This window comes from Candoia aspera, chromosome 2, assembly GCF_035149785.1.
Source record: "Candoia aspera isolate rCanAsp1 chromosome 2, rCanAsp1.hap2, whole genome shotgun sequence".
Lineage (NCBI taxonomy): Eukaryota > Metazoa > Chordata > Lepidosauria > Squamata > Boidae > Candoia > Candoia aspera.
This window is the reverse complement of record NC_086154.1, coordinates 101,927,524-101,937,325: the sequence shown is the minus strand read 5'-3', so window position 1 is coordinate 101,937,325 and position 9,802 is coordinate 101,927,524.

Here is a 9,802-nt window from a genome sequence, read left to right as displayed (position 1 = left end):
TAGCGCCTGCTTTTGTCCAGCCAATCCAAATACTCCAATTCTCCATAGTGTTAGTATCATTTGCATGTCCCATGATGAGGAGGAATTGGGCCTTCTTTTAGCAGCCAGAGATGATCCCTCTCCCTGTGTCATGGAGAATTTTCTCTCATGGATGTTATGAGTCAGACAGGTGTGCCAAGAGTTGCTTACAGTAGATCAGTAAAAGTCTTCTGCCCTTAGGAAGAGGCCAGGCTCACCTGTATCTCAGGTATTCAGTCACTCTTCAGATGTGCCCAGGCTTTAGGGACAGCCCAAAAGACTTTTGCACGTGCAATAGCTGATTTGGCCACAGTAGCACATTCCTTATTTTCTTTCATGAGGACAACATCAGCACATTCGGCAGTGCCCAGAAGCTTCAGGCAGTCCAAAATACCGGAAGAACATTCTGCGAGGTCACGGACTGACCTCTTACTACCACATTTGCTGGTATTTACTTCTTACCAAAACTTGGTAGCAGAGAAACTCAGCAGCAAATTTCCTGTTCAGTGTCACAAGAAACTCTGAATCAATGAGGTAAAGGACTCTTCATTAATTACTCTTGTTTGTTGCACTCTTATCTCAGTATTCCCAGAGAGAACGAGGTAGAAATCAGGGTAGAGAGGCATCAGAGATTCTGAAATCCTTCTGCATTTCTCCCATCCCCACTTGTGGAGTGTTGTGCCATTTTTTCTATTTGGGCCACTTTCTCTGAGCAATATGGTGTGATGCTTCTGCACTGCATATTTTTTGCCCAAGAATTGGGGCTAGCGATTCTGTTTTCCCTTCTTCATTCTCATTATATATGTTTAATCAATATCTTCTTTCATCCTGGAGAGGAGATTTGACCATGAGTTTTCAAGATTCCCAACAGCAGCTTCTTCTCCCACTGCCTAGATGTATGGTTCCACAGTTTCAAAGTCCAGGTCAGGTTTTTCACAAGTTTCTAACTAGACAGGTTTTGGAAATGATCCAGTCCAGATTTTGCAAGCAGTAGCTTTGTGATCGATAAGAAGGTACAGCAGAGGACTAGGTTACAGATACAGGAGCACCCGCAACAACAAAAACAACATTTCTTTGGTCCAATGTCAATCTTTCATGGGTCTTTCATCTGCAGTGCTCACACTCATCATTTGATTTTTTACGAAACCCAAGAAACCCCTGTGTGATTCATTAATTCAGTGAACTTGTATGCCACCTCAGTCACCCAGGCTCACAGGATTTAAAACCATCAAATGATGATAATAAAAATAAATACCGAGACAAACCATGAACAGTGATGCCCAATGGCAGAAAAGAAGAAAAATAAACCCAATCACAGTCATAAGACAGGGATCCAATATCAAGGAACAAATCATAATTCACCCTGCCCCAGGGCCTACAGAGTGGCTACGTTTGGGCTGCTACTTGCCAAGGCAATGCATTGCTACGGAATTGCCTACTAGTAGCAAACAATTCTCGTAACTATGGAGGAGGAGATGCAAGGAATAGGATGCCCTGAATTCACCCACTCCAATGCTAGTAGATGGTTCTCTTGCCCTCCTAACGCTTGCCCCAAATATCTACGTTTTGGAGGGTGGGGATTTGCAAGCCAGAGTTGCAGCCCATGAGCACTTACTTAAAGTAAGCCTGTTGAATATGGTGAAGCACACATTACCTCTTGGTGAATGTCCACCATTTCATTTGTAGAGAATGAACTTGCCAATCCCCTTTCTTTCTTTCTTTCTTTCTTTCTTTCTTTCTTCCTACCTACCTACCTACCTACCTACCGGCTCAGAGTCCGTTCATCATATTCCCAAGGCTATCTGTAGAAGCAGAACTAAGTGATATTGGCATTGTACTGCACTGTGCCTAGGATAAACTGCCCTGCAACAAGCCGTTTAAACTAAGTTGGCTTGGTTCTTTATGCAGTGGTCAAGAGGAGTCCCCGTATGGCGGTTTATGGTTTGTCTGAAGCCTGAATTCTATTATGTGTATGTCATAATAGATCAGTCTAGACATCGGTCCAGCTTTCTTCTTTGGTAAAGGTGGAAAGCTTTAAGTCATGGCTTCCCTGGGCCACACTGAGTGAAGAGGAATTGTCTTGGGCCACACATAAAATATATGATATAGTTAATGTATATAAGTAATAAAACTTCATTTATTTGTTTGTTTGTTTTTATTACAAAATTTAAACAAAGAGGGCAACATAAAACTAGTGGGATTTTTGACCTTGTTTTTGTGAAACTAATGCATCAGTGTCTGGTTTGATGAAAGTGGTTGCCATTCTCAGTGAGTTTTGACGAGGTGCTCATCAGAAATTTTAATTCTAATTTTACTCTTTGAGTGCTTCATCCTTGAAAAGAGTTGCTTACAAATCTATGTGCTGCCAAAAAGCAATGTCATAAATAAGGTGTGTTTGTGAAGCGAGGGATATTTTTCTCTAGGAATATAGGTCTTATAAAAGTCCAGTAGAGAGACATGATCAAATTGTCTTTGAGTTGAATGTCTGATTGCAACTCTATGGATTCCATCTGAAAATTCAGAGGTAATGTAGTTATATCAACTGAAAATGGAGTAGAAAATATACCAAAATATTGATGATCTTTCTGGAAATCTTGAAACCTGTTCCCAAATTCCTGTATCAAACCAAAAAGCAAGGCTGCATATTTCTTGCTGCTCACAGGACTGTGTTCAGCCAATGTATTAAAATGTATAAATTTATTATAAAATGTATAAAATTATTTTCCATAACTTGAGCTTACCATACTTTAAGTTTAATTTCAAATGCTGGTATGGTTTGAAACACTGCAGTGATAAGTTGGTTTTCACCTTGAAGAAGCATGTTTAACTCATTTAAATGAGTGGTCAAATCCATCAAAAATGCTGAATCTGTGAGCCATTTTTCATCTTCAAGTTCTGGCACAAATTTTCTTTCTGATCCCATAAACAACTTGATTTCATTTCACAGATCATAAAGTCTTTTCAGCATTTTACCCTGACTTAGCCACGGTACTTCAGAAAAGTAAAAGATGTCCCCATAACCAGCATCCATACTTTTAAGGAACTCCTGGAATTGGCAATGATCCAGTCCCTTGGCCCTTAGAAATTCACTGCTTTGATGACGATTTGCATGACATTATCCGTTTTTTTAAAGCTTCCGTCCATACATTTTCTTGATGTAGAATTTATTTATTTATTTATTTATTTGTCAGATTTGTCACCGCCCATCTCCTCCCACCAGAGGGACCCTGGGTGGTTTACAACAACAATCAATAAAACAATAAATATACAATAAAATTACAATATCTAAAAATACAATATCTAAAAATACAATATCTAAAAATACAGTTACAAATAAACAATAATTATAGATAAAAATAGAATCCTAATGGCCAATATGCAGTGATACTTCATCAAATGTGAGTAGCCGGTGGCACTTGCATCGTCTTCTATCAATTTTGTAAGTCCCTCACTTTTACCAACCATCGCCAGGGTGCCATCGGTAGCTATACCAGATATGTTGACAATGGTTAAAGAAAATATCTTTTTAATGTCATTTTTACTGCTTTGTACAAATGAAGAGATTTAGTTGTGTCTTTTAATGGCACCAAAGAAGCCATTTCTTTAGTGACATTATATTTGTTATCAATACCTCTAATAAAAATGGCAAGTTGAGCTGTATCTGCAGCATCAGTACTTTCATCCATTGCCAAAGCATAACATTTGAAATTAGCAGCTTTACCCTTCAAACCTCTTTCGATAGATTTTCCTGTTTCTTCAATTTGCCTGGCTATAGTCTGGTGAGACAAACTAATTTTAGAAAAATCACTTTTTTTATCAGGACAAATTATATCTGCCATGCTTTCCATACATTACTTAATAAAGTCACCATCGGTAAATGGTTTTGATTTTTTTGCAATCAGATTTGCTACCAAATAACTAGCTCTTAGGGACGCGGTGGCGCTGCGGGTTAAACCGCTGAGCTGTCGATCGGAAGGTCGGCGGTTCGAAACCGCGCGGCGGGGTGAGCTCCCGTTGTTAATCCCAGCTCCTGCTCACCTAGCAGTTCGAAAACATGCAAATGTGAGTAGATCAATAGGTACCGCTTCGGCGGGAAGGTAACGGCGTTCTGTGTCGTCATGCTGGCCACATGACCCGGAAGTGTCCTATGGACAATGCCGGCTCCAAGGCTTAGAAACGGAGATGAGCACCGCCCCCTAGAGTCAGACTCGACTGGACTTTACGTCAAGGGAAACCTTTACCTTTACCTTAACTAGCTCTTACAATAGAGTCCGTTTGAGTTGTGACTTTTTAAAAAAAAATTGTTGAGATGACAGACTTTTTTTTCAGTCCTGCTAATTTGTCTTTATGACAAATTCCTTGATGCGCTTCGAATTTGGCAGCCTGTTTTTTCTGTATAATGCCTTTTCAAATGGTAGTCTTTGAAAACTGACACGTTTTCCCTACAAATTAAGCATAGTGCCTTAGTATTTGTCTTGACAAAAAAAGGACTCCTCTGTCCATTTTTCACTGAATACTCTGTCCTGTTCAGACCATGAGGCAGCCAGACAGAATTGTTATCAGAACTCTTTATTTAAAACAACCATTTACAGCAGTAAAGTCCTGGTGAATAAATAAGGCAAAGCAATCTCAATCAAGACCACCCAGGCAATGACGGATGAACAGGCAAGGCTGCAGGATCAGACTGTGGCAGAACCGCAAGGCAGAATTCAGCTAGCTCTCTTATCGAAGCTGTCAGGCTTGGTGAAGCTAGAGTGTGGGTCATGTTCGCCGTTTCAATGTGTTTGATACATCGTAATGTTTCGCATGTCATTAGCTGGATGCGTGTTTCATCTTTGCCGGGAGGATGGTTCCTGTGGGGAGTGGTTTATCTCTTGGCTGTAAAGTTGGAATTTATTTGGGTTATCTCCTGTGCTCAAGGTTACTTTCCCAGGCTAGGAGATCTGACGGTTGGCAGCACCTGGGACGGGCGGCTCTGCTGGTAGGGAGGCGGGGTTACGTTTGCAACGAGGGTTTTAAGTTTGTATTTGGCGCGCTTTCTGTCATTCTCAGCTTTCTCTGTATTTGTCCTAAGTTCCCTAATAAATCAGATTTCATTTAGCAACCTCTTGTGAGACTGAGTATTTGGGCTGGGCAACCATTACATAAAGCTGAGAATCTTAAAACTCAAAATTCCACTGGCCCCTTTCCAGGAGACGGCAAGTTTGTCCGACCCTGTGAGGGAGAGTGCTAGTGATGACCGAACCTGACATCCTGCTACTGGAAAGTGAGGAGTCGAGTGAAGGGAAACCGGACTCGACCGTGATGCGCCCCGACAGACCTCCCCAATTGGGGGAGCTCTCAGCGATTCGAGAAGAGGCGAGTTCTGGGTCGGAGGGCGAAGCAGGAGGCATGAAAACCGCGCCGGAAACCACCGTAACCACCCCGGGCGAACTGGTCACCTGGGATGAAACCCGGGGGGACGTCTCGGTGGTGGGGGGCCCATCCTGGAGGCAGAGGTACCCGCTGTCCCCTACAGTGATCCAGGTGCCGCCAAAAGGGGACTCTCCCACTCCGGACCGTATTCGAGTGTTAGAGTCAAAAATGGACTCATTGGAAACGATCCTGAAACAGATGAGTCTGGACCTGAGTTCGTTGAAGGAAACACGGGAGGGGTCAAGCCAACGGCATTCGACCCCTTCGTCCCATGGGCAGTCCCCGGAGCGGAGAAGGGCGGCATGTCTGAGGGAAGGGGACCAGGCTGTTCGAGTGGAATTAGCGTCGCCACCCGTAAGGTCGTGTCATGTTTCCCATTTCAATGTTCTGTTAACATTGTAACGTTTCACATGTCAAATTCTTTCCCGTGTTCCTTCACCCCTTCAGGCTTTTTCCATTCCTCCGCCTTCCGGTGTTTTGAAGCCTTGGAATGTGTGTTTGGGTTTGCGCTCCTGTTCAAGGTTACTTTCCCAGGCGCGTGTAACGGTTCCTAGCACCTGGGAGGGGGTGCGCACTGACACGTGATTGGGGCGGGACTAGCTCACAGGCAAAGCTTTTAAGTTTGTATTTGGCGCGCTTTTGCTCATTCTCAGCTTTCTCTGTATTTGCATACTATTCCTTTAATAAATCAGTTATCCTTAAGCCTGAGCTTGTGAGACTGAGTATTTGGGATTAGGCAACCATTACATAAAGCTGAGAATCATTTCAATCATCTTCCGCTAGCCCCATCCAATCGTTGGGTAAGAGGGAGCGCTAGCGATGACCGACCAACAGCTTCGCGCGAGTGAAGGGAGCGAGGAAGAGCAGGATTTGGCAAGAGCCCGGCCCGCTCTAACTTCGAGAGTGCAAAGAGCAGCACGTCGAGAAATGCGGGATGTTCAATTAGATGAGTTATTGCTATCCATGCAGGAGAGCCTCAGGAGTGAACACAAATCCGTAGTGGAAAGAGCAACGGGGAGGGGTTCCCCACAACTATCCTGGGAGCCCGAAATCCCCTTGTCACCGAGGGTGGTGGTAACTAACCAACCCATGGAAGAACCGGTCACTCCGGCTCGCATAAAGGCAATCGAGGACAAAATGAACCTGATAGTGACAATCCTTAAGGATCTCCCCAGGGGTGCAGAGCCAACTCAGGAAGATTGGGAGGAAGAGCCATCACAGCTGGCTTACCCAAGACACAGCACCCTACCACCCAGGGGAAGGAGCAGGACTCGAGCATCCCGCCAGGGGGGAGGACGAGAGCCAAGACTGCCCAGAGATCGGCCACCCCTGGGGGCTCGGTGTACGTTGACGTTTATGGAGCCACCACAGCCAGCCGAGCCGGTAAGAAACTTCCCACCATTTGGGGTGAAGTTCGATGGGGATCCCACTACACTCTCCTTCTTTATCACTAATGCTAAGCATTACATGGAGGATTGGGGCCGAAGTTTTCGTTCAGAACATGGCAAAATCAATTTTATTTCCAACAAACTGAGAGGGAGGGCAGCTGATTGGTATGTGCAACTGTGCCAAACCGAGGCAACCAAGTTAGAGGACTTCGATGACTTTCTGTGGGCACTTAAACAACACTTCGAAGACCCTTTAGCCCAAGAGACAGCAAAAAATGCCCTAAGAAAACTCTATCAAGGGTCCCTCTCCGTTGCAAACTACGCGCTTGAATTTAAAGCCTTATCAGGGAAGGTGGAAGATTGGTCCGAGCCAACTTTCATTGAGATGTTCAAGCAAGGGCTAGAACCAGAAATCCTCCATTGGGCACTGGGAAGAGACGACCCTAAAACGTTACACGGATGGATTCAGCTGGCGGGCAGCGCGGAAAACGCCCTGCAGACTTATGCCCATACTAAAGAACTTCGACAATCCCGACTGGCCAGAGGAGCGCGGATGACTGGACCTGCCAGCCACCCCAAACCAAAAACCTGGGAAGAGGAAAAGGAGCGACGGTTTTCCAAAGGTCAGTGCCTGAGATGTGGAAAAGAAGGACATCGCGCCACTTCGTGCCCTAGATGTCGTCCAGAGGAACGACAGGCGAAACCTCCAGTAAAGCCGTCTGCCCCGCCACGGAAAATGAAAGCTGCCATCGTGGAGCTAGACCCTCAAGAACTACCATTCGGGGAAGAGGAAGAGGAATTACAATTTGAACAGCCGGCGGGAAAAGCCTACCACCTGCCCTAAAGGGCGCCGTTGGGCAGGTGGAAGAAACCGGGCGTGACCACGATTCGGTGAGTGGGAATTTCCCTACACTGACTGTAAAAGTTAAACTAGGATCAAAAACCAAAACTGTAGAAGTTTGGGCCATGCTCGACTCGGGCTGCTCCCGTTCCCTTATGCACCCTGATGTCGTAGCAGCTCTGGAACTGCCCACATTTCCTTTGCCAAGACCTATGATTTTCACCCAATTGGATGGAACTATGGCGGGGGGGAAAGCAGTCACTCATTCCACAGGACTGGTCGCCTTACAAATGGGTTCCCATCGGGAAAAACTACCATTTGTTGTAGCTCCAGTGGGGGGTCCTTTGGTTATTTTAGGTATGCCCTGGTTTGTACAACAAAATCCTTTCATCAACTGGCTACATAGAACTGTTACCTTTGCGGATGGTTTTTACAAAGTACCCGAAAAGGATCTTCTGGAGGACATGGAGGGTGGAGGGGTAGCGCACACAATGGTACAAACGCTTCAACCTCTTGAGGGACTACCCAGTCAATATCAGGATCTAGCTGATGTGTTTGGGGGAAAGGAAGCAGATCGCTTGCCACCCCACCGAAAAACAGATTGTGCCATTGAATTCTTACCTAATGTAAAGTTACCCCAACTAAAAATATACCCCATGTCTCCCAAAGAGCTCGCCACGCTAAGGGAGTTCATTGACAAAAACCTAGCTAGGGGTTTCATTGAACCTGCTAACTCCCCGGTAGGAGCTCCTGTCCTATTCCGGCCAAAAAGGGATGGGTCATTGAGGCTTTGTACCGATTTTCGCGGGCTCAATGCAGTCTCAATATTAAATAAATATCCTTTGCCCCTGATCAAAGATATGTTATCACATCTGGCCAGAGGCAAAATCTTCTCAAAACTGGATTTGAGGGAAGCCTATTTTCGTATACGCATAAGGGAAGGGGATGAGTGGAAAACGGCATTTAACTGTCCTCTCGGGGCTTTTCAATACAAAGTCTTACCCTTTGGTTTGTCGGGGGCACCTGGGGTTTTTATGCAACTAATCAATGAGGTCTTGCATGACCACCTATTTAAGGGAGTACTGGTGTATTTAGATGATGTATTGATTTATACAGAAACCATGTCTGAACATATTCAATTAGTGCTTCAGGTACTGGCTAAATTGAAAAAGGCAGAGTTGTATGCTAAACTGTCTAAATGTGCCTTCCATCAATCACAAATTGATTATCTGGGATATAGAATTTCCGCTAAGGGCATTGAAATGGACCCTGCTAAAGTGGAAGCTATTGTGGCATGGGAGCCCCCACGTACCAGGAGACAATTACAAAGTTTCCTTGGGTTCACCAATTTCTATCGGGCATTTGCCCAAAATTTTGCTGAAATCGCCCTCCCCCTCACTGAACTGTTGAAAACCAAAGCACAAGGGGATACGCGACGTTCAAAAAACCCAGGAGCGCTCCTTAAATGGACTCCGACCTGTCAACAGGCATTCGAAGCGCTCAAACAAATCTTCACCACTGAGCCGATTTTACAGCATCCAGACCCCTCCAAACCATTCGTTGTACAAGTGGATGCTTCTGATTTCTCAATTGGAGCACTCTTGCTGCAATCTGACCACTCTGGTGCCTTAAAACCCTGTGCTTACCTCTCACGCAAATTCACCGAAACAGAGAGGCGATGGCATGTTTGGGAGAAAGAGGCTTTTGCTGTAAAAACTGCTTTAGAAACTTGGTGACACTTATTGGAAGGAACTTCCAACCCTTTCGAAGTCTGGACTGACCATAAGAACCTGGAGGCTCTAAGCACCAGTCGTAAACTCAGCCCCAAACAGCTTCGCTGGGCTGAGTTCTTCAGCCGCTTTGACTTCACTCTTAAATTCATCCCAGGCAAGAAAAACTTTTTAGCTGATGCGCTCTCCCGCCGACCCCAAGATGCTGGCCCGGGGCCAACGGTCCAAGGTACTGTCTGGACCAAAAAGCAATTAAGTTTGGCAGTGGTAACCCGCAGTCAGACGCGAGCGCATCAAACGCAAACTCCAGCCACCCCGCCTCCCAGCCGCTCACTGCGCTTGCCAATTCCATCGGATTTGCAACAACAGTTGCTCCTCCACCTTCAAACAGACACTTGGTTACAAACAAA